The sequence below is a fragment of the Emydura macquarii genome, unplaced genomic scaffold, assembly GCF_026122565.2.
Source record: "Emydura macquarii macquarii isolate MOO-44397 ecotype Brisbane River unplaced genomic scaffold, CSIRO-AGI_Emac_v2 contig_1551, whole genome shotgun sequence".
NCBI lineage: Eukaryota > Metazoa > Chordata > Testudines > Chelidae > Emydura > Emydura macquarii.
In genome coordinates this window covers 11,938,001-11,963,908 of record NW_027131688.1, presented here as the reverse complement: position 1 = coordinate 11,963,908, position 25,908 = coordinate 11,938,001, and the positions used below count along the sequence as shown (strand labels likewise).

The following is a 25,908-nucleotide window of genomic DNA, read 5'->3' as shown; positions in this document are numbered from 1 at the left end:
CAGTCGTAATGCAAAAAAGGTAGAAGTGTTCAATAAATACTTCTTTTCTGTATATGGGTTAAAAACAGATATCATCATATCATATGATAACACTCTTCCATTCCACCAGTATCTCAGGAGGATGTTAAACAGAAGTTACTAAAGTTAGCCATTTTTAAATCAGCAAGTCCAGATAACTTGCACCCAAGAGTTTTAAAAGAGCTGGCTGCAGAGCTTGTTGGACCATTAATATTGATTTTCAATATGTCTTGGAACACTGGGGAAGTTCTGGAAGCCTGGAAGAAAGCTAACGTTCTGCCAATATGTAAAAAAGATAAACAGGATGACCCAGGTAATTATAGGCCCGTTAGCCTCAAATCAGTCCTGGGCAAGACAATGGAGTGACTGATACCGGCCTCAATTAATCAAAAATTAAAAGAAGATAATATAAATTAATATCAATCAAAATGGGATTATGGAAAATAGATCCTGTCAAACTATCTTGATATCTTTTTTTGATGAGATTATTAGTTTGGTTGATAACGTTAACAGTGTTGATTTAATATATTTAGACTAGTGTAAGGCATTTGACCTGGCATCACATGACATTTTTATTAAAAAACTAGAACAATAAAAAAATTAAAATGGCAGACATTAATTGGATTAAAATCAGGCTACCTGAAAGGTCTCAAAATGTAATTGTAAATGGGGAATCCTCACCCAATGGGTATGTTTCTAGTGTCCTGCAAGAATCGATTCTTGACCCTATGCTATTTGACATTTTTATTAATGACTTGGCAGAAAATAGAAGATTATCACTGATAAAGTTTGCAGATGACACAAAAATTGGGAGAATGATAAACAATGAAGAGGACAGATCATTGATACACAATGATCTGGATCGCTTGGTAAACTGGCTAAATGTAAACGTATACATCTGGGAACAAAGAATGTAGGCCGTACTGAAATGATGGGGAACTCTATTATGGGAGCAATGACTCTGAAAAAGATTTTGGGGTCATGGTGGATAATCAGCTGAACATGGTGGCCAAAAGGGCTAATGAGATCATTGGATGCATAAACAGCTGACACTTGGGTAGGAGTAGAGAGGTTATTTTACTTCTGTATTTGGCACTGGTGTGACCACTGATGGAATACTGAGTCCAGGTTTGGTACCCACAATTCAAGAAGGATGTTGATCAGTTGGAGAGGGTTCAGAGAAGAGCCATGAGAATGATTAAAGGATTGGAAAACATACTTGGAGAGAAAGACTCAAGGAGCTTAGTCTATTTAGCTTGACAAAGAGAAAGTTGGGGTGACTTGATTACAATCTGTAAGTATCTACATGGGGAAGAAATATTTAATAACGAGCTCTCCAGTCTAGCAGAGAAAGGTCTAACTTGAGCCAATGGCTGGCAGTTGGAGCCAGACAAATTCAGACTAGAAATAAGGCATACATTTTCAACAATGAAGGTAATTCGCCGCCATCAGATCGATTTTTCCAGTTTGACTGAGCGGCAGTTAAGATCTGGAAGTCAAACTAATAAAACCAACTCCCCAAAAAGCGCAGCGCAGTGGAGATGGCGTGCTAAAGGGGAGTTACAAAGTCAATGGGAGTTACGCAAGCTACGCCAAATTTTGCCGACAGTGTAGACCTGCCCTTAGACTCCTCAACAACTCCAGATCACTGTCCACAGGTAATGAAGACACTCCCCTCTGGGATCCAATGTATTTAGTCCTCACACACAGTGACCCTCTCGGCTCCAAATCCCAGTTCAGTGTCTCTCTCCCCAGCCCTCCTATCCAGAGATGGGTCCCAGTTCCTTTTCTCTCTTCTGGCCCCCAAACTTCCCTGGTGTCAGGGTCTTCACTGTGGGAACCTCTACTCGCCTCTCCTCTCCCCTCCCCCCACAGCTCCCTGCTCTTTTAGGGTATGTGTACTCTGCATATGTGAGCGAGCCTCCCAGCCTGGGTACACAGACGCATGCTAGCTCAGCTCAAGCTGACATGCTAACAACTGCGGCTTGGGAGGCAGATCAGGCCCTCAAGCCCACCCAGCCTCCTGAGCATGAGCAGGGCTGGCTGGCCCGAGTCTCCGCTGGAGCTGCAACGTTCACACGATTATTGTCAGCGAGCTAGTTCAAGCTGAGCTACCACAAGTCTGCCTGCCCAGGCTGGGAGGCTCACTCCCAGCTGTGGTGTAGACATACCTATAGGGGAATCAGCTGATTCCTGCTCAGCTGTGCCTACTTAGTAACTAACAAGTACTAGTCACTAGTAACCCAGGCCTCCTGCCCTTAAAGGGGCCACCCACCCTGTTACAAACAACCACAGAGCAACAGGTATATGTAGATTAAAAAACAAGATGCTACCAAACAAGATATTCCACTGCACAGACTTCTACTCTTGAGAGAGGATGAGAGAACAAACAACCTAGGACTTAATGCACTACGGGAAGGCACTCCAGTACTACAGAGATGAACGCGGTGTAAACACCTGAGTAGAATAGAATAGGAGCAAAGCCCACTGGATCGGGAATGGGGAGCCGCTGCAGAGAAGGGAATGCAGGGAAAAGAACGGAGGAAATTCACAAAGAGAGGGAAAGAAGAGGGAAACAGAAAGGAGGGTGAGGAAGGAAGATAAATAAAAGGCAGAGACAGCAGTGAGCTAAAGGACAGCAGATTTTTTTACTGAGCGATGAATGCAACACGAAAGCGCAGAATAATAAATAACGAAACATTTAGTTACTGCATAAATATTGTATTCTTCCCTGCATCTCTGCGCCAGCCTCTTGCTGACACTGCTGTGCATTCTGGGGAGAATACAGTCCTCAGGTTATATCCTGGCCCTGAGAGAATTTGTCCTCTCTGTCGAATGAGTGTGACAACCCTGCTTTAGGCCTTTGCTTCAATCCCATTAAAGTCATTTGGGTTTAAGCACACGCTTACGCACTCTCTTGAATAAGCATGGGCTGAAGAACACCCTTGAGTGCCACCCTGAACCGGGACCAGAGAAAATAAAGTTAAGGAGTATTTTCATCAATATGTAAAGAAGGAAGAGGACAGAGAATGAAAAACATTCTGCTAACATCAACTGCTAGGAAGCAGCTAAAGAGAAAGCCTGCTGAGAGAGTTCATTTTTCTCACTCCAGCCCGGGGTTGTGTTTTTTTCTTCCATTTCGCACCCGCCTCCGTTTCTGAATGCATTCATCCTGTGGAGATGAAAAACCTGCGCTGCTCCCAGCTGTCAGAGCAACAGAAGCTCCGGCTTGCCAGGTGCTGTCTGACTCCTCACAAAAGAAGGACCAATAGTGGAGGACTTTGCCTGTAGTGGATTTCTCATTAATCAAGTTGCAGGCTCAGCTCAGTGGCCTTTATTGCTGATAGGCGAAGAGAGCTGCTTTAGCGTTGCTGCTGCAAAGTTGGGCTATGAACCCAGGCTGGGATTTTCAGAAACGCTCAGTGCTGGTCTAACTTTGCTGCTGTTGAGTTCAATGGGAATTTTGTTTCTAATGCAGCCCAACGCAAAGCATACATCTAAGAACATAGGTCCAAATCTTCAGAGGTATGTAGGTGCCTAAATGCTAGTTTTTTCAATGGGAGTTAGGCATTGAAATACCTTTGAGGCCTTGGTCACACTTACAGACTGGGGAACTGTATCCTGGAAAGCAGAGACTCTGAAAAGGACTTAGGGGTCATAGGTGAGATCCAGCTGAACGTGAGCTCCCAGTGCCATGTTGAGGTTGAGAGTGAATGGGACTTTTGGATGTATAAACAGGAAACTATTGAGAAGGAGCAGGGTGGTATATAGCATTGGTGAGACAATTACTGGACTCCAGTGTCTCGTTTTGGCATCCATGTTTCAAAAAAAGATGTTGAAAAATTGTAAAGGGTTCAGAAAAGAGTTACAAGAATGATTCAAGGTCTGGAAAACATGCCCTAGAGTGACGGATGAAAAAAGCTCCATCCAGCCAGCCTTCCAAGAGAAGGTTAAGAGGTGACTTGATCATGGTCTATCAATACCTACATGAAAAGAAAATTTCTGATATCAGAGGGCTCTTCAATATACCAGACAAAGGCATGACAAGTTCTATTGTCTGGAGGTTGAAGCTTGACAAATTCAAATGGGAAATAAGACACAATTTTTTAACAGGGAATGTAATTAACCATTGGAACAACCTAGCTTGAGATGTGATGGATTCTCTGTTAGTCTCTTCAAAGCAAGGAAGTGCATCTCTTTTAGAAAGGCAGACAAACTCAACCAAAAGTTATAGGCTCAATGCAGGAATTACTAGGTGGAAGCCAATGGTCTGTGTGGTGCAGGAAGTCAGCTTAGTTAGTCATAATGGTCCCTTCTGGTCTTGAAATCTAGGAATCTCTGTCTTCAGTGGAAACAGAGTTAGGTCAATACTGAATGTTAAACTGTATTATACCATTCAGCCACTAGGTAGCACTATATGTAAAATACCTCATTTAAACAAACCTCAGCCGTACCTGGCAGAGCATTAAAGGATCTCATGATGAACATATGTGGTGTGTGTATAAGCACGCTCTGCGACCAGTCCATATGTGGTACAGAGGAACTGACATGGTGTCAGGAGTAAACTAATTCCAGAAAGAGAAGGAACAAAGGCTGCAGACAGAAGGAACAAAGCAACAAAGGTTGCAGGATCACATCAACATGCCACTCTTCAATGTCCCAGAGAACTTCACCTTTGACAAACTTTCACAATGGACAGTCTGGAAGCAAGATTTCAAACTGCAAATGAACTCCACAAAGAAACTGGAGATATGCAGGTATCTTTTTTAGGGGTAGGAGGCAGAGCATATCTTTAAATCCTTTGACTTTACTGAGGACAGTCACAAAGATGACTATGAAAGGGTTCTGGCTGCGTTTGATACCTCAGGGAAATGTGGTTTATGAAAGAGCATGTTTTCACCAGAGAATTCAAGAGCCAAGGGGAAATGTTGAATGTTTTATTAGCGCTCTGCATACATTGGCTGAAAACTGTGATTTGGGGAATGCCAAGCATAAAAATATCAGAGCCAGGATGGTTGTTGGGTTAACAGACAAAAATTTTTCACAGCAGCTACAACTGAAGAGAAATTTAACCCTAGCCACAGCAATACAGATAGAATGGAGTCAGAATTAGTCAAACAACAGAACAAAAGGCAGGGGCAACTTGAAAAACCTGAAACTAGCTTAGAAGCTGTAAACAGGCACTTGGGTGTTAAAAGTCATTATCATAAAACCCCCGAGGCCAGGGGAGAGAACTCCCAGTCTACGGACTTGTCTACACTCACAGCACTGCAGCTGCATTGCTGTAGTGTTTAGTGAAGACACTACCTACGCCAACAGGAAAGCCTCTCCCATTGGCATAGTTAATCGGGGTAGTGATCAACAGCTCGATGTCTAGTTTGCAGCCGGTAACAAGCGGAGTGTCACAGGGGTCGGTCCTGGGGTTAGTTTTATTCAACATCTTCATTAATGATCTGGAGGATGGGGTGGATTGCACCCTCAGCAAGTTCACAGATGACACTAAGCTGAGGGGAGTGATACACTGGAAGGCAGAGATAGGATACAGAGTGACCTAGACAAATTGGAGGACTGGGCCAAAAGAAATCTGATGAGGTTCAACAAGGACAAGTGCAGAGTCCTCCACTTAGGATGGAAGAATCTCATGCACTGCTACAGACTGGGGACTGGCTGGCTAGGCAGCAGTTCTGCAGAAAAGGACCTGGGGATTAAAGTGGACAAGAAGCTGGATATGAGTCAGCAGTGTGCCCTTGTTGCCAAGAAGGCGAATAGCGTATTGGGCTGCATTAGTAAGAGCATTGCCAGCAGATCGCGGGAAGTGATTATTCCCCTCTATTCGGCATTGGTGAGGCCGCATTTGGAGTATTGTGTCCAGTTTTGGGCTCCCCACTACAAAAAGGATGCGGACAAGTTGGAGAGAGTCCAGTGGAGGGCAACAAAAATGATTAGGGGGCTGGAGCACAAGACTTATGAGGAGAGGCTGAGGGAACTAGGCTTGTTTAGAGGGGGGATTTGATAGCAGCCTTTAACTACCTGAAGCAGGGTTCCAGGGAGGATGGAGCTAGGCTGTTCTCAGTGGTGGCAGATAACAGAACTAGGAGCAATGGTCTCAAGTTGCAATGGGGGAGGGCTATGTTGGATATTAGGGAAAACTTTTTCCCTAGGAGGGTGGTGACGCACTGGAATGGGTTACCTAGGGAGGTGGTGGAATCTCCATCCTTAGAGGTTTTTAAGGTGCGGCTTCACAAAGCTCTGGCTGGGATGATTAGTTGAGCTTGGTCCTGCTTTGAGCAGGGGGTTGGACTAGATGACCTCCTGAGGTCCCTTCCAACCCTAATCTTCTATGACTCTATGATTCTATGAATCCATTTCCATGAGAGGTGGTAGCTATGTCATCAGGAGACGCTCTCCTGCCTACAGAGCTCTGTCTACACTGACGGTTAGGTCGGTATAACTGCATTACTTAGGGGTGTGGGTTTTTCACACCCTTTAGCAACATCGTCATACTGAAGTAATTCTGTAGTGTAGGCGTGCCCATAGTTACACCAATATGTTTGTAATGCAGACCAGGGCTAAAAGAGACAAATTCCAGGCTACATGCTCAAGGTGTGGAAAAAGTTATATACCAAGAGAAGATGTATGTCAGCCAGAGGTACATGGTGTAATAATTGCATGAAATATGGACGTATTGCAGCTGTTTGTCACACCCAAGCAGTCAGGGAATTGACTCATATTACAGACAATCAAGAGCCATTGTTTCTGGGATCTATCGCATTTGATGACACAGAGCATGCCTGAAGAGTGAAACTGAATATTCATAGCAAGACTGTTGACTTTAAAATTGACTCAGGAACCGACATCACAGTCATCTCAGAAGGGATTTACTATCACCTTCAACCCGCTCCCAGAGCTGAAGTCCCTCTGACTAGCCTGGAGGTGTTCTGAACTACATGGGCCAGGTCGCCAGACACAACTTACAAAGACAAAAGCTATGCATTCAGAGCGCATGTGATCAAAGGAACACAAACCAACAACTTTTTCAGTGGCAGAGTGGCAGCCATGATGGGCCTAGTGAGAAAAATGGAAGAACTCAGCCGAGGATTTGATGATATTGGGCTTTTGAAAGGAAATCCAGTTCAAATCAACTTAAAAGACAATGCTGAACTATACAGTGTACAGACACCACTCCCAGAGAGACCTGGTGCAGATTTATGGAACTTCAGAAGATGTATTACCTGGTGATTGTGGACTATTTTTCCAGGTATATAGAAATAACATATTTGAAAGACACAGTGCCTGAGGGGCACTGACAAAGTCCATTTTTTAATCTTCTCTTAGTGATACCTCGTCTTCTTGGCCAGTTATCATTTCATCTCCTTTCCCAAAACTTGCATGTACAGCAAATGCCACCTTGAACCAAATTTGGAGTCAGCATCCAATTTTGTACATGCAGCAATGGGCAGACACCCGCTCTGCATGCACCACACTTACACGAGTAAATACGATAACTTCATAAGACTCATATTTGCATAGCTATTTGGATATAGTGCAACGCAGGCGCAGGCCACATTTCTAGCTTCATTCAGCTGCCAGCGCAAATGTGAATGAGCCTGGAAAATGGAGACTTCTCTATTGAAAATCATTCACAAAATCCAAAAATATTCCATTCAGAATGCTTACAACTTCCCATAGGGTCATCTTTTAAATGCTCCTAATTTAGTGTCAGCAGGAGCTTAATGTGCTAATAAAACGTGATAGCTTCTCTGTGGGATATAAAACCGCCGTGTGGACTTGATTATCTGGTTTTTAAAGTAAAATATTGGAGTGTGAAACTATCACATCTTCCTTCAAGCATTTCTGGTTTGCTCTTCACTTCACTTGTTAATTCGCCTACGCTAGATACGCTGTGTTACCTGGTCTGTTTTAGACACACATGCCCCAATTCTCAGCTTCCCCAACCCTGATCTTGGGGCAGGATTGAGTGGGAGAGAATGTAGCTTTAAGCTTCTGCATTCCACATATTATAAGGCACCTGGGGGCTTACCGAGGTCCTACTGTAATTAAGAGCAGTCCCAGGGCTGCTCTAACTTATGCTCTACCTTTCAGGGTCCCCTATGGGCACTGGGAAATAAAGAATAGTTGGAATACAAAGCACTCCAGCCATGACCCTGTCCCTAGGGCAGGGCTGGGAACAGGGTCCCTACACTAGCTGTCCACTGGCCAGGAGGACCCCTGCACAGGGTATGTTCTCAGAGGGACCTTTCACCCACATTAAGACCCTTTTACAGTGCCATAATGGCATTAAAGGGCCCTAGTGCCACGGCTAATTAGGCCCTCACAGTATAACTCTCTTCCTGGTAAGCCTAGGCAGGGTGTCCTACTGGCACTAGACAGGGATTCAGGAGACCTGTGTTCTATTCCCAGCTCTGCTCTGGCCTGCTGGGTGACCTCGGGCAAGTCCTATCACCTTTCTGTGCCTCAATTTCCCCATCTGTAAAATGAGGCTAACAATGTTGTCCTCCTTTGTAAAGCGCTTTAAGAGGAACAGATGAGAAAAGCGCTCTGTAAGAGTGAACTATTATTGTAATGATTAGCCAAGAATTATGCAGCCAGGATGAAATCCACACTTCAGCAAAAGGCATGTGGGAGACCCCAAAACAAAGGAACAGCCACAGTTCCACTGCAGGGGAAATCTACACCAGCAAACCTCTTCTTACGTCAACCTGGCCTTAGATGGCAAGATCTCTGGAACGATGAAGCTGGCCAGCTGGAGGTCTGATCATTCAAATGGCCAAGGAATTTTGGCCATTGACTTTACTGAGAGCAGGACCTGCACTTACATTCATAAAGCACCCTGTAAATTGATGGCATGATCTCCATTATTAACAATTAACACTGGCCCATCCCTGTCTCTCCCAGTGATTTAAATCGTCCCTCACCCCCATGCTTACGTTACTGAAGTCGTAAGGTGAGCAGGAAGTGAATCCAATGCAAAGTGTGTCCAGGCCCAGCCTCCTTTTCCCTTCCCCATCGGAAAAAAGGCACCACAAAGACTGAAAACGGCTTGTTTAAACCAGGTGGATTACTTTGATACTCCCAAAAGCAAAACAAATGTCAAACATAACCACATTAATCGTGTTGTGATACCTCACCGGGTCTTTGTCACGCAGGAAGTACAGCACTGCAGGCCAAAGCAGCCAAGAATGGTAACAAGCCCCAGGTCCGGGAGACAAGAATCATAACAAGCCCTCAGCTAACGATTTCCCCAGACGCAATGTGTTTGCTAATCTAAATATAATGGTGCATTGAAGTTCATGCCGGGGTTTCATGTTTGAAACGCTGAGTGTTTGCCTTTGATGATGACATGAATATCTTCTTGATCTGTTCGCTCCGGCTGGAAAAGCCCCAGGGCTTTTGGTTTGCGAAACCTCAGTTCCTATTTTTCAAGAAACGTTTAGGACTTCTCAAATGTTTGTCAAGTTTCTCCCAAAGATCTGAATTCAAAACCACTGCTGTTAAAGGGACATTAATTGTCTGTTTTTGAACAAAATGGAAGGCAGTGCTATGCAAAACAACAGGGAGTCTTGCTTGAAAGTCATTTTTCCCCCTCCTGCTAGGATGCCTGGAGAAATGAAATTCAGTATCCCCCAAGCAGCAGCCCAGAACTCATGCCTTGCTAACGTCCCAGGAACTTGGGCCTCAGGTGTGTTCAGCTCTTTTTTTTTAAAAATGGGGTTCAAAGTGAGTTCTTGTGGTCCTCCCTGCCTGGGAAAGGGGAGCAAATCCATCCCTGGCCAAACTCCCAGTCAAGTCAGTGGAAGCTGTGGGTGCTAAGCCCCTCTGAAAAAATCAGGAGTGGGGAGAACTGTGTTGGAGGCAGCTCTGGTTATACTTTCTGTACCGGTGTGTCATGGGGGCACTACCTGGCCCCTTCCTTAAAGCACAGGGGACACTATGTCTATCAAAGACAAAATACACTCAGCCATTTCCCCCTCGGGCTACCAGCACCGATGCCGGCCACACTAGAGGCCTCTTCATCTACCATCTGCCAGCTCTGGGAGCCCGAGAGGTGTGCAGAGGCAGGGAGAAAGGGCTCCTTATGCATTCTCCCTTTCTCTAGCACACCCAATCTACTGGGAGCCTTCCTTCTCCCCATAACAAAATGTTTTTGGTCTCCATAGTCCATCAGAAAGAGGCTTCCATAGTATCCACTCAACCCATTCTTCTCCCCTTGGGCACCCAAAAAATAGAGGCACCCAAAACTGACAGACACTTCTGCAGATGTGACTTCTCTCTCTGTCAGTTTGTCCATCCATACACCAGATGTAACTGCACTCGGCCAGAGGCCTTTTGAGAACCTCAGCTGAGCGCCTCTATGGAAATGTTAAGTCACATAATTGAACATCAGGGAAGTTTTATTTAAGCCAGATCCAATCTTTTCACTTAATGCTTATTGCTTCTAATGCCAATAAAAGCAGCATCACCTTGAAAACTTTTCCCATGTGCAGTAAATGCCATTACAACTGCAAGGTATTTTCAAGAAATCCCAACTGTGACCTTCAAATTCAGATTCCTAGAGACATTTACCACACTGTAATTTTTCCTTTTCAATACGCACCATTCATACCAGGTACTAAAAAATGTTGGGTCTCCAGCCTGAATTTCTGACTTGGGTTTTGAAAAGAGCAAGAGCCAGTTATTTTAATGTATCTGAAAATATTTATACAGAAATGGGGATCACTGTGATTAATCGTCGCATCCACAGAAGCATCCTGTGCGAGGGGGAAAAATTAGAATAAATTCTGCATGGGTTATTTACGATCCAGCTGTTTCAGCAGTTATAACCCTAATGCCTGCTCTTGCTATCACAACTGAAATGAGCTGATTCGCCTCTGAGATCACAAGCCCTACTGTTCTGCAACTCAGTAAAGCTGTATGCAAGGAAAGAACCTTGCCTCCATCAATAACATCGTTACGGACACTCCTGTAATAATGAAACTCCTCTCTTAATGACATTTTAGCTCTGGAAAGGGAATGTTCTTGAGCAGTGAAGAAATCCATTGGCTATAACCCCTGGAATCTGTATGTACATTTTAGTAGATGAAGAAAGCTTTTTTGTTTTGCAGAATATTCCATTTAAGCTTCCCAGCTGTTGGTAAGGCCTCTTGTCCAAAGCGGGATCTCTTTTTCAAACATTTAGAACATAAGAACAACCATATTGGGTCAGACCCATGGTCCATCTAGCCCAGTATCCTGTCTTCCAACAGTGGCCACTGCCAGGTGCTTCATAGGGAATGAAAAGAAGAGGTAATCATCAAGTGACCCCTCCCGTCGGCCATGCCCCAAATATATTGCAAGCAAATGTTTAGCACATTCCATGGCCTGCAGCTCCTAATTGGGGGCATGTTTGCCCCTAATTATTCTCAGACTGTTGAAATACTGATGTTGTTCCAAAGGGGGATTGGATTAGGCAACATTCTTGCTCAGTGCCCAGTATGTCTGAAGAACCCTCAGAGAGCCTACCGCTGTTTTTTTAGATTAACCCCCTGCTTTATAACGGAGGCAATACAATCTTTTAATCCAATCTACCACTGAAAGAAAAAAAGTGTCCAGATTTTTGCAGTAGGCAAAGCAGCACAAGAACAAAGTCCAACAGCAGCTTCTCAGGAGGGGCTCCAGTGGGTCTCTGAGGCCCGAAAAGTCATTGGTCATGTGAAAATGTTGGTCTTTCTCCTTTTCTTTGGATGTTCTGTTCTCTCTCTCTTTTCCCATTGCTTCTCCATTTTCTCCCTGCCCTCTTTCTTCCATGAGTCCCACGCCCCTCCCCTTCTGTTTGACTTCATTTCAGCCCATAACCCCCCTTTCACTTCTGTTGCTCCCCCTTTCCTCAGAGACCTCAGGGCTCCTGCATTCAGCTGGGATGTGGTCACTGGCAGAGTCTCTCTCTCTCTCAGGCATTCCACCCAAACAATCTCTCTCATGGTCCTCGCAGGCATAGTGTCGCTCGGCCAGATCGGGCAGTCTTCGCATCTCCGCTTCCTCCTTTCCCTGCTGCTTCCCTGCAGAGATTCAGCTCTTTCTAGAGGGAGTGGGAATTGACAGGAGGGTCTGCCAGGCTGCGGTTTCAAAGCACCGTGTGATGTGTTTGGCATGCATCTCTTTCCCAGCTGTGACAAGCGCTGGGCTGTTGATCTGTGAGCATGTGCCCGGGGGAGATTTCACATACATATACACAGCAGCACTGTCATCTGAGAGAGATACTTCAAAAACTGACAAATGCATGTGACGCTGACGCTGCATGAATGAAAGAAAACAGAAACTGGTGAGTGTAGGATTTGCCGTCTAGTTTGGCAAGGGCCACTGGGGACTGTTACGTTGTAAATCCTGCTGGGCAGGGCCTGTTGCTTGTCAGGGAAATGTATAGCACCTGGCATAATGGGGTCCTGATCAAAGCTGGGGCCACTAGACCTACTGTAATACACGCAGCCGACTAGTGCAGCATGGCTACCGGGGTGTTGCTGGACATGCAAGAAGAGGGTGCTTCATGATGGCTGCATGCTTAAATTTAAAATTTTGCTCCCCTGAATTACATTGCTGAATCTAGCACTCCATGGACAATGTCATGTCCCCGCACTGGGCAGTGTTTCCTGACCAATACTATAATGTTACCCTCTCTATTAAAAATCACTTGCACACCACCAGATGTACTCAGCACTTTGCAAACAGAGGCTTCAGTCCCGTACTTGGCTCCACCCAGATGCCAGGGTTTGCCCACATGGAGCTCAGGACAGGATCAGGCCAGCATAAGGATTTAGGACAGTGCTCTTCATTGTTAGGCTTACCTATGGTCAGAGCAGGTATTTGGAGCACCCACAGAGGGTTAAATATGCCAGCTTCCTGTTTGCTGGCCCTTTTTCACATAGTGGAGCCTACTGGCTGGAGCATTGGCCTGGGACTCAGGAGATCTGGGTGCTATTCCCATTCTGCCACTGGTCTGCTGGATGACACTGGGCAAATTGCATTGTGTCTTTGTGCCTCAGTTTCCCCATCTGTAAAATGGGGGTAATGATATTGACCTCCTTCATAAAGCTCTTCGACATCTATTGATAAAAAGTGATGTACGAGAGCTAAGTATTATTATTTGTAAATACCATCACACTTCCCAACAGTTATCAGCAGAATCTAAGGGTTATTTTTGCAAAATGTAAAAAAGAACAAAAATACGAAGGGAGCAAAGTTGCTACATCAAAAGGACTTTATCAATGCATATGTGATGGGTCAAAGAGCATAAGACCCACTCAGGCAATATCTTCCAAGGGGCGCTGACCTTAAAGAGCCATATTTCCCTCTGCTATTGTTTTCTGTAGTAAAAATGAGTCATTAAACTGCTGGTCATTATTGGGGAGGCGCTATTTGATGAGTGAGACATCCTGGTGGCTAAAGGCAGGATTGCAAGTTGGAAAATCTGCATTCCATTCCCAGACTTGCCATGGATTTGCTGAGTAACTGTTGGCAAATCACTTTGTCTCTTTCCCCATCTGTAAAACAGAGAAACAGGGATAATAATTGTGACACACACACACACACCACTAAGCTGTCATGAGATTTAATTTATTAATGTTTTTAAAGAACTGTGAGATCTTTAGCTGGAAGGCGTTCCATAAGCACCTGATCCAAACTCACTGACATGGAAAGACTCCCATTGATTTCAGTCAGCTTTGGATCAGGCTCTAAATGCAATGTAAAGTTACAGCTAGTAGAAAATTCGGATGGAATGTCTCTCCATCAAAAAACACTGTTTTGTTGAAAATTAAAAACTTGCTGTGGGAACGTGTCAATTTCAACAAAGTTTCATTTTGAAAAAAATTGAAACTAAGTGTTTTGATTTTTCATTTCAAAACAACTTTTCATTTGGAAGTTCAGTTTATATTTTATCAAATTTTAAAAGGTTAAAATCAGAATGAAACGTCGATTTTATCAAAACAGAACATTTCAGGTGACCCAAAACAATTTTTTTTTAAATTTTATTTTGTGGAAATTTTTGAAATGTTTAGTTTTCAGTTCAAATTGGAATGAAAACAAAACTTCCCCATGTCAGTATCTTGTGTGGAACAGAAGTTCCAAGTTTCCACTAGCTCTATGTAAAATATTATATAAACACAGCTTTACTTATTCTCCTAAAAGGTAGAAATGTAAATGGAGTTGAAAAAATAGCTTTAAAATACCTAAACACTATGAAGACATAAGTATAAAAATTAAGTGCTTTATTTTAAAATGGTATCTGTACAAAAATACAGCTTCAGCTGAGTACCTCAATAATATTTGATAATCTCTTCTGCTACACCATGTCAAACCATTTTTCATGATCAGATCTCTGTTTACACAAGGAGTAGTTCTATGATCAGTTTTCATCGGGGAAAGGAAACCCTCCCCCCTTACTTCTCTGCTGGATGTTCGATTGTCCTTGTGCTGTTCATAAAGCATTTTTTCTATCCTTCCCACGTTTAATTGGTTAGATGTACAAAGAACATTTCAGGGAATTGAAGACAATCAAGCAACTTGGTTTATTGCTGTGCTTAACTAGATTACTCCAAGCATCTGTGGTGGAGTGGGAGACAGGGCATACATGTGCGGGGGCGGTGGATGGAACAGACACAGAGGCATATTATAATTAATCCTTTGAGATGTATAGAGCAACAGCATTAGCACTGCCTATTAGTAAGGTTGCCTCACGCTTCCCATTATAAGTTACTCATAACTTTGCCAATTACAACCACTTGAGCTAAAATTTTCCAGGCCATGTCTCTCCCTCAGGCTGATTTTTTTTTCTGTGGGGGGGAGGGAGGGATTCAGCTAAAATGGTCCAGCCAGTTTCATGAATGAAATTATGGGAAAAATAGATTATTTTGTTGATGTTAAAAATGCTGGTGACCTTTACTTTGAAAATCTCTAGTGCTCCCATGAATGCTTTGGAGCAGGGACTTGAGATTTGACAGGAGGGGAGCTTTGACATCAGGGATGTGCCTTTTGCCAACTCGCTGAAAATCTGCCCCGATTAGGCCAGGTTATACATTTTTTAAAAATTCCAGTTTGCACATGCTCAGTAGAGACTTTTTATATTTCAAATTCCCTGAAGATTTGATCCACACTAAGCATGCTCCAGCCGCATCTCTGGGTTGTGCCAAGTCCCAGAACGGGCACCTGCATTTAGAGCAGGGAGCCTCTCTCTCCTGTGCTATCCCCTGCAAGGCCCAGGCACCATAGATGAGGAACTACTTGATTTGAATGCAAAGGGGACTGGATCTGGGCCTCCGGAAGGAGGCGGGAATGGAGAGGGGCAGCTGGAGCTGGGAAGCAATGGATGGGGAGGGGTCACGTTATTAAAGATGGTCACAGGGCCAATGCACAAGTGGGCAATGAAGGCCGCACTGCAATTCTGAATTCTGTCATTTCCTAGCTTTGGACAATGTTCTTTTAACGTTGTGTGTGTGTGTGTGTGTGTGTGTGTGTGTGTGTAAAAAATAGATATCCACGTTAGAGTAAAATAGGCAAAATCTCGTACTGCCTCAAAGTATTGCAACAGGACCCCTCCCCTAAATAGGCCCCTTTCCTCCTCCTCCACTTTTTCCTCCTTTTCCAGCAAGCAGCAGTGAGTGAGAAGTGGGGGGTATGGCCCACTTCCCATGAGGCACGATGGCCTTTGGCTTAAGGCATTGTACTGGGATGCAAGAGATCTGGGTGTGATTCCAGACCACAGATTTCCCACAGATTTCCCACCTGACCTTGGACAAGTCACTTAGTCTCTCTGTGCCTCAGTTTCCATCTCTAAATTGGGGATAACAACACTTCCCTGCTACTGAGAGTTGTGGGGCAGCTAAATTCATGCATGTTTATGAGGAGTCCAGATACTGTGATGATGGGCTCATTATGAGTAGATAGATGGATACCCTGTGCAATGGCCACCCTTATAGCATCATGATTTTTAAAAAACCCTGCATAAAACCATTAGCAGAGCCACATGATCAACCTTCTGAAACACTGCATCACTTCCTCATCAGACACATTGCTTTTTCTCCCCAATATGCAAGTTATTTTTAATGGCAAAAACTAGCCCCGATATTTAAATAGCTACTGAAGAAAAGTTTACATACAGTAGACGGCAGATTAAAAGTCTGTGGGTTAGAGATTTATGTAAATGCAAATACACTATGACAGCAAGTTCCTCATTTAACATTGCTCCTTCAGGGCTTCAGTACAAACAGACAATCAGATAAAGGAATATGCATGATTCTGATGGTGTGTTCAACAGTGTGGTGGATCGTTGGATGCTGTGGGCTAAAAACACATGACTTGCTTATGTTTCTTAAAATAAGGCACATACACTTTGCAGAGTTAGAGGATGGGAGGCAGCCGTAGTTTCAATCAGAAACCGGTTATTTCAAGGTGCACTGCAGCATCGGACCTAAACATTTCTTTTCTTTGCAAGGATCATTTGGCGGGGGGAAGGTTGTGGAAGGAGGGGTTTAGCTGTCCTTAACTGAAGTAGTATAAAGACATAGGCATTCATGTTTAGTTTTGCTGGCCCACAGTGACAGCTGTTATAGACCTGACGTTCATTGCCTCCAAACGCTGCATCTTGCTGGGCTTGGAGTGAGAGAGATCATGGTACCAAAGTCATTGCAGACTGACAAATAGATGAGCTGCTATTAGACCAGGATCAGATTCTTTTTTTTAAAAGATGTTGCCAGTGCTTAGTTTCACAGTCACTTTTGCTTCTTTTTCAGGAAGGAGGCCAAAAAAACCTAGGACAGCCAAGATGTTTTGATGTGAGATGTGCCTGGAGCACCTGCACTTCAAAGAGGGTCAGGTTAAACACACCTAGATGCCAGGGACTTGGGGTAAATAGCACACAGTTGAAAGTCATGTTTTCAGGGGCCTGGTCTCCTCCCTTTGATGAGAATGTGCAGTGTCTATCAAAGAGACAAGGTGAATGAGGGAATATCTTTTGTTGGACCAACTTCTGTAGTTGGAAGGTCCAAGGTACACCCACAGTTTGTGATAAGCATGGTTCAGACCCATGAATCCTGAAAGGTGTGTTGTGGGTGTATTGATCATCATAGCAATGGAGATATGTCTGCAGTTTTTGCATCTGTTGTTCTGGAGGGGCCTGGTACTATTTTGAATTGGTGTGTTCTGGTCTGTGGGGAGCTTGCATCTGATGAGGAGTTTGGCGAGTTATTTGAAGGCCAGAAAAGGGGGTTCAGGAAAGATTTATTTCAGGATGTGGCCCCATAAAATATGGAAGCCAGACTAAATGGTGACATCTACTTCCTGAACAAATGCAAGAAACAAATCATCAGCCTCAGAAGACTTACCATTTTATAACCCTCTGACCACTTCATCCAACTCCAAATATGCTGAACTACTCTGCAGAAGGACCTTCGTAAGACTGATGAACCATATCCTGTACCAGAAATGACCACCTTACACACAAAATCATCATGTATTCCTGCACACTGGAAGAAAAAATAAATCAATCAGGAAACCTGCCTAGAGATCATGAAGTAAACCCAAAACAACTATCGAAAAAGCCTGATGACAGCCATTCAACACAACAACAAGAAGTGGAACCAACTACAACAACTCCCTAACCAATAGAACATCCCCTCTGGAAGAAATCAAGACACCATGACCCATCACATAGACACCACAACGTCATCAACCTATCAAGACTACCCCTAGCTGGAACTGAAATAACTGTACTCTCCAAGAGACTGAACTTTTGCCCCCGCGACAGAACCTGATACCATACTAACCTGGAGAACTAGAATTCTTCTGCTGACTCTTCCAGAAGGAATTCTTCATAACAAAGACAAAACCACCCACAACCACCACATCCCCACCCAACAGTCATAACAAAAATGAATCAACTGACTGGACACCTCCCAGCAGATGAAACCAGCAGACAGTGATCAAACCCGCTGACAAAGGGGGCACTATCATAGAATTTAGTCATGATGACTGTGTCAATGAGGCCAACAGACACTTCGCTGATATCACCTACTATAAAGAACTCAAAGACGACTCCACACCATAATTCACACAGGCATTTAGAGGTTCCATCAAATCCTTTATAAAACAACTCCAAGAAAAATTCTACAATCTCATCCCCCACAAACCCATCCCAGGGACTTTTCATGTGCTCCGTAAGCGACACAAACAAGGGAAACCAGGCAGACCCATCATATCTAGCCACAGCACTCTTACTGACGGAATAACAGAACTCATAGAAACCATCCTTAAACCACTTATCACACAAAGGTTCAGCTTCCTCCAGAAACACTGCCACACTAACAACCTCCCTCAGAACAGCACTCTTGCCACAATGCATGTCAGCTCCCTAGACACCAATATCCTTCACCACAAAAGCATGACCGCCTGTCTCAAATAAATACCAGATAATGCACAACACTTGGAAACCAACGCACAACACATTGCCAAACCCACAACAACTTCACATTGAACAACAAACACTTAGTACAAACCATGGTGTAACCCCCTTCCTTTCCTGGGTTACTTGGGAGCAGGCAACACTCACCGGCGTGCACGGGTGCCATGGGTTGCTGACAACAAAGGAGATCCTGAGTACCCCAGTGATGATGTAGGATAGGTGGGAATCCTCTATCCACCCCTCTGCTGCAGTCCCTTTACTTCTAAAGGAATTTAAACTTGGCGGTGCCTCCACCTGGCTGGCCCCTGCACACGCTCAATAGCGGGCCTTGGGAGCTTCCAGGACTAAACCTAGTCTAATAATAATTATAATAATCTGAGACATAGGTCTAACTTAACAATTGCAATTATGCAAACTAAACATCCAATATACTTAAATACTTACACTCCAATATACTTAACAAATTAAAGAAGAATGGCATAACAGACTGAAATTAAACACCACTATTATTTTAAATCCACTGGGGCAGTGGAATAAATCAATTAATAAAACAGTACACAGTAAGAAATGAAACTTGTCTAACGGACATCTACACTGCCACGATGTACCCCACCTCCGGAGTGTGCACTCCCCTAGCGTTCAGAGCCCTAACCCCTTGCTTGCGTGGGCGCGCTTGCAGATCTGAAGAAGCAGGCAGCACTCTGTGGGTTCAGTGCACCAGTTCAGCCCAGGTATTAAGCTGTGGATCTGGAGTTGGCCCAACCCAATGACTGCAGTCCTGGCCCTGCTTAAAGGGACTCACTCTCTGCCTCTTCTCAGGCCTGGTCAAAGTCTCTCTGCTGTGCCCCTTCCCTTACAAACCCTGCCCCAAACAACGGGGGGAGGGTGACACTCACACCACCTGCACTGCAGGCCCACCTCAGTCAGCTCCAGGCTCAGTCCCTGCCCTGGCTTGGGCAATGCCACCAACCTCCGAAGCTCCCTGCTCCACCAAACTCCAGCAGACTCTCCACAGCAGCTTCGAGACCCCAGCAGCTTCCAGCCTCGGCTGCGCTCCACCCCAGCACCAAAATGGACTCCTCCACATGCTTTTCTCTGACTCCCTGGAAAGGGAAGAGTCTCTCTCCTTTTTCCCCAAGGCATCATGGGACTTGTAGTCTCCCAGGATCTTCCCAACTGTAAAACTCCCAATTAAGTTCCAAGGCCCCTGAAGTACAGGGTGCCTACAATGGGAACAACCCTGGCTCCTAGGATGGCTTCACAAAATATCGACCTCTTCGTGGGTCACCTCAAGGACGAATTTCTGGAAAAAATGCACCCTCAAAACAACAATATACCTGGAATACATTGATGATATTTTCATCCTCTGGACAAAAAAGACCTGAACTCCTCATAGATTTCCATCACAACTTCTACAACCACCACATATCTATCAAACTCACTCTGGAACACACACACCCCAAGATCAACTTCCTCGATACCATGATCAGCTTCAGCAACGAAACCTTACAAATGACTGCATAGAAGAAACCCCACCAGATCACCACACTTACCTCCACAGATCCAATAACCCTCCCACTCATAAGACAAACCAAGAAATCGGTTACCTGCAGCCAGGCCCTCAGATAACACAGAATTTGCTCTAAAGAAAAAGTCCGGGATACACACACCTAAGCACACTTAAAACTGCCTTCATTAACTAAGGACACTCCACCAGAGACATAGATCACATTATGAAAAAGGCCACCCAAATGCCCCCTCTTTCAATACCAGAAAAAGAAAAGCATTAACCATATTCCCCTAACTGTCATCTACCATCCCACACTGGAACCCATACGGGATATCATTAAACAATTACAAACCATATTTGATCAGGACCACATCCTAAAAGAAATCTTTCCCAGACCCCCTCTTCTGGCCTTCCACCTCCTCATCAGAAGCAAGCTCCCCACAGACAATGACACACCAACTTAAAGCAGCACCAGACCCTTCCAAAACAACAGATGCAAAATCAGCAGACATATCTCCACTGCTATGATGATCAACACCCCCACTACACACTACACAGAAACCTACACTAAACCTACACAGAAAAATGATAAAAGACAAAAATACCATCTCAGCTATGGGCAAACACTTTTCACAAAGAGATCACTCCATATCTGATCTTTCAATACTTGTCCTCTCGGGAAACCTGCACGACGCTTTCAAAAGGCAGGCCTGGGAAATTCAATTCATAACTCTGCCAGATACCAAAATCTATGGTCTGAACAGGGACATTGGTTTTATGTCTCATTACAACCATTTGTAACACACCATGCTGCCTGCTACCCTAAACTGCCCACTTCAAACCCTTTATGCATAGTATCTAACCCCCAATTGCCCATTTCATTTCAAGTGACTGCCTACAACAAGCATTACCCCTTCCACATAACAATCTGCCCCAACTTGTATTTAGCTCAGGCATTCTGCTTCCTTCCCCAGACCTGAAGAAGAGCTCTGTGTAGCTCGAAAGCTTGGACCTTCCAACTACAGAAGTTGGACCAGCAAAAGATATTCCCTCACCTACTTTGTCTCTTTAATAGAAGCTGCACATTCTCATCAAAGGGAGGAGACCAGGCCCTGAATACATATCTTTCAACTGTGGTCTATTTACCCCAAGTCCCTGGCATCTAAGAGTGTGTTTAACCTGGCCCTCTTTGACGTACATGTGCTCCAGGCACCTCTCACAGCAAAACATCTCGGCTGTCCTAGGTTCTTTGGCCTCCGTCCTGAAAAAGGAGCAAAAGTCACTATAAAACTAAGCACTGGCAACGACTTCAAAAAAGAACTTGATCCTGGTCTAATAGCAGCTCACCTGTTTGTCAGTCTGCAGTGACTTTGGTACCATGATCTCTCTCACTCCAAGCCCAGCAAGATGCAACATTTGGAGGCAATGAATGTTGAGTCTATAACAGCTCTCGCTGTGGGCCAGCAAAACTAAAAGCAAACTCCGATCATTTTATACTACTTCAGCTAAGGACAGCTAAATAAAATCTCATCCCCGTCTCTTCCCCTTCAAAAAAAAAAAATTGATCCTTGCAAAGAAAAGGAATGTTTAGGTCCTGTACTGCATTGCACCTTGAGAAATCCTCTTAATGACAGAAACTATGGCTGCTCCCCACTCTCTAACTCTGCAAACTGTATGCTCCTTATTTTAGGAAACATAATATAATGTGTTTTCAGCATACTTAGTTCAACAGCAGTTGCCCCCCATTTTTCACATGGGAAAGTGAGGCATCGAGATGTACAGCACCTAGCACAACAAGGTCGTGGCCCGTGACTGGGGCTCCAAGGTGCTACGGTAGTACAAATAATAAATAAAATAACAGACTCAGAAGCTGGCAGTGACAACAGCTGCACTCATTTTTTAAAAAAGAAAAAAATAAGCATTTTTGTCTTTTGTATGATCCTAAAAATACCACTTAAGTGTCCCAGTTTTCGATTTTGCAAAAACGGTTACTTTAATCAAGAGATGAGAGAGAGAGAGACAATTTCAGTCCCACCCTGCTCTCTGCCCTGTTACCCACACTGTTTTAATTACTGCACACTCTACCTTCCTGTCAGCAAACGCAGGAGGATGAAGGCACACACAGCCCTGATGTACAGTATGTTAACGTTCAGTGCTTTCAGGCTGCAGAATGCAGAGAGAGACTCCATGCCAAGAATACTGTCCTCTGGATCACTCTGCTAAAACCTCAGAAGGTCAAGGAAGATGATATTTCCCTCTCTTGGAAACTAAATTCTGGGAACACCGTACACGCCCAGACAATCCTTCTTACAATCTCCAAAATTCAGTTAGACACAAGGGACGGGCAGGGGTCAAACTTTTCCTGGCTTAACAGTAATACTATTGTATATTAACCCCTTCCCTGCAGGTGGTGCACAAATTGTCATTGGCTAACAAAGAAATAAACATGGCATGCACAGGCACAAATACATGCAATGGATGCAATTTTTTCCTCTACCAAGTCCCTGCCTCACTTCCTCAATTGGGGGAGCACAAACCTGCAGCAAAAATCAGCACAGACTCCAGAATGTCTAACATCAGCATTAATTACCAGATCATATGGCATGACATCCTTCCATAGGACCAGATGGGTACCATGGCAGTAACTGTATGTCAAGGGTGCTTTGGTATTCCACCTTTGAAAATCTCGTGCAGGACTTTCAAAGCGTAATTAAAAACTGCTGCCCAAAACTGCAACTATCTTCCATTTTTATGAATGCTTTGAGATGGAGCAGTAATCCAGGAGTTAGATAACCTGGCTGCTCACTACACATTTATTTTCTGAGCACTGTGCTTCCACAATCTGGGGAGAGCAGCCACAGAGAAAAATGGGAAAGTTCAATAGCAAAGCTTTTTTATTAACTCATCTCAGCTGAGCACGTCAGAGGAATGGCAGACAATTGTGTACGTACAGCGAGGCCTGAAAGCAGGGAAGCAAATTGGTCAAATGAGCTAAGAGCTATATTTAAATCAGCCAACCATAACAAAGGTAATACCTTAGCAGCTGGGCACCACCGCTTACCAGAAGGTCAGGAATTAATTTTGATCTACAAGTTTGTCACCATGGGATGTCGAGCCTCCGTAATCAATACTGAACTCCCAAATGTTGCACATTAGACAAGAATAATGAGACGACATTAGAGTAACCTTATACTGTCTGGCAGCACACTTTGGTAGGACAGTTTGCATCAGCCCAGCTGTCTCAGAGCTCAGGAGCCGATGAGCTGGTAGAATTTGGACTGTAGAAGCAGCTGTTAGTGTTCCATGTTACCCCTTCGTGTTTGCCTTTGACTTTAAGAAGGAATTTTTTGGTGCGTCTCAGCGTTGCCTAGTCTTTTACAGATGACACTTTCAGCTACAAAAATAGTACAGACAGAAAAATAATCGTCATAAATCAGATAAGCACTCCCAGGAGGAAGAGAGAGATTTCTTTCTTCTTCCCTCCCGATGTAAAGGCAGCAGCTTCCATTTATATATTGCGTTTTTCATCCCAAAGCACTTTATAAAGTATGTAGCCATCCCTTACTGGATTTTGCACTTCACAAAACACCACTGAAATAAACATGAAATCCCCTGCATGTACACACACACTGATGGGATGCTACCGCAACTTGGCATTAAAAGCAGCAGCATAGAATAACCACAACAGAGCCATAAACTCCTGAAAAACAGAGTGTGATCACTAGGACAATGGAAGGAGCCATAGCTGCTGGCATTTGTTCCTTCTAGTCTCCTTAAAATATAGCACAGAGAGGAAATATAGTCCTTTGGTTAAGGGACTTGATTGGGGCTCGAAGATCGGGGTTCAATTTCTGGCTCTTCCTAATGGTGGCATGGAATGGCAGCAAACTGGCCCGGAGGGGATGGGGTGTGGGAGGCCAGAGCTGTGCAGTGGTCTACGCTGGGCTGTGACTCTGCAGGAATGCCAATAGCGGCTTCTGTGTCATGGCCCCAGCCGCTCATTCTGACAACAGATCTGGCACATGTTGTGATAATAACAACAAATCTCTGGCTAAAGAGGCACTCAAGGAAGACAAGGCTAGTGTGGAGAAACTAAATGTATTCTTTGCACTGGTCTTCACGGCTGAGGATGTGAGGGAGATTCCCAAACCTGAGCCATTCTTTTTAGGTGACAAATCTGAGGAATTGTCCCAGATTGAGGTGGTCTTAGAAGAGGTTTTGGAACAAATTAACAAGTAATTAACAAGTAATAAGTCACTACGACCAGATGGTATCCACCCAAGAGTTCTGAAGGAACTCTAATGTGAAATTGCAGAACTAACAACTTTGGTATGCAACCTAGCATTTAAATCAGCCTCTGTACCAGATGACTGGAGGATAGCTAATGTGATGCCAATTTCTTAAAAAGGCTTCAAAGGCAATCCTGGCAATTACAGGCCGGTAAACCTAACTTCAGTACCAGGCAAATTGGTTGAAACTATGGCAAAGAACAGAATGATCAGACACATAGATGAATACGATTTGTTGGGGAAGAGTCAACATGGTTCAGTAAAGGGAAATATGCCTCACCAATCTACTAGAATTCTTTGAGGGTGTCAACAAGCACGTGGACAAGGATGATCCAGTGGATATAGTGTACTTAGATTTTCAGGAAGCCTTTGACTAGGTACCTCACCAAAGGCTCTTAAGCAAAGTAAGCTGCCATGGGATAAGAGGGAAGGTCCTCTCCTGGATCAGTAACTGGTTAAAAGATAGGAAACAAAGGGTAGGAATAAATGGTCAATTTTCAGAATGGGGAGAGGTAAATAGCAGTATCCCCCAGGGATCTGTACTGTGCTGTTCAACATATTCATAAATGATCTGAAAAAACAGGTGAACACTGTGGTGGCAAAATTTGCAGATGATACAAAACTACTCAAGATAGTTAAGTCCAAAGTTGACTGCGAAGAGATACAAAGGGATCTTATAAAACTGGGTGAGTGGGCAACAAAATGACAGATGAAATTCAATGTTGATAAATGCAAAGTAATGCACACTGGAAAACATAATCCCAACTATACATATAAAATGATGGGGTCTAAATTAGCTGAAGAAAGAGATCACTGAAGAAAGATCTTGGAGTCATTGTGGATTGTCTTCTGAAAACATCCACTCAATGTGCAGCAGCAGTCAAAAAAGGTAACAATGTTGTGACTCATTAGGAAATGGATAGATACTAAGACAGAAAATATCGTATGGCCTCTTTATAAATCTATGATACGCCCACATCTTGAATCCAGCATGCAGATCTGGTCAGCCCATCTCAAAAAAGATATATTAGAATTGGAAAAGGTACAGAAAAGGGCAATTAAAATAATTAGGAGTACGGAACAGCTTCCATATGAGGAGAAATGAATAAGATTGGGCCTTTTCAGCTTGGAAAAGAGATGAGTAAGGGGGGATATGATAGAGGTCTATAAAATCATGATTGGTGTAGAGAAAGTAAGTAAGGAAGTGTTTACTCACTCCTCATAACGTAAGAACTATGAGTTATCAAATTAAATTAATAGGCAGTATGTTTAAAACAAACAAAAGGAAGTATTTCTTCACACAACACACAGTCAACCTGTGGAACTCCTTGCCAGAGGATGTTGTGAAGGTCAAGACAATAACAGGGTTCAAAAGAGAACTAGATAATTTCATGGAGGATAGGTCCATCAATGGGCTATTAGCCAGGATGGGCAGGGATTGCTGTTTGCCAGAGGTTGGAAATGAGCGACAAGATGGATCATTTGATGATTACCTGTTCTGTTCATTCCCTCTGAAAAACCTGGCATTGGCCACTATCAGAAGACTAGGCTAGATGGACCATTGGTCTGACCCAGCATGGCCATTCCTATATTCTTATATAACACTTTTCAGCAGTAGATCTCAAAGAGCTTTACAAGGAAGG

The 25,908-nt window shown here is 43.9% G+C and overlaps 1 long non-coding RNA gene across 2 annotated transcripts; it reads right to left on the bottom strand.

The window, feature by feature from the left end:
• Positions 1-13,260: 13,260 nt before the first annotated feature.
• On the bottom strand, positions 13,261-19,551 carry LOC137157711 (uncharacterized). 2 transcript variants are annotated; one of them, XR_010921207.1, is made up of 3 exons: positions 19,437-19,551; positions 17,391-17,531; positions 13,261-13,553 (listed from the first exon to the last, which is right to left on the bottom strand). It is a non-coding gene; the product is annotated as an uncharacterized lncRNA (long non-coding RNA). The 2 variants fall into 2 exon arrangements; XR_010921206.1 differs by having other exon boundaries at positions 19,385-19,491.
• Positions 19,552-25,908: the final 6,357 nt, after the last annotated feature.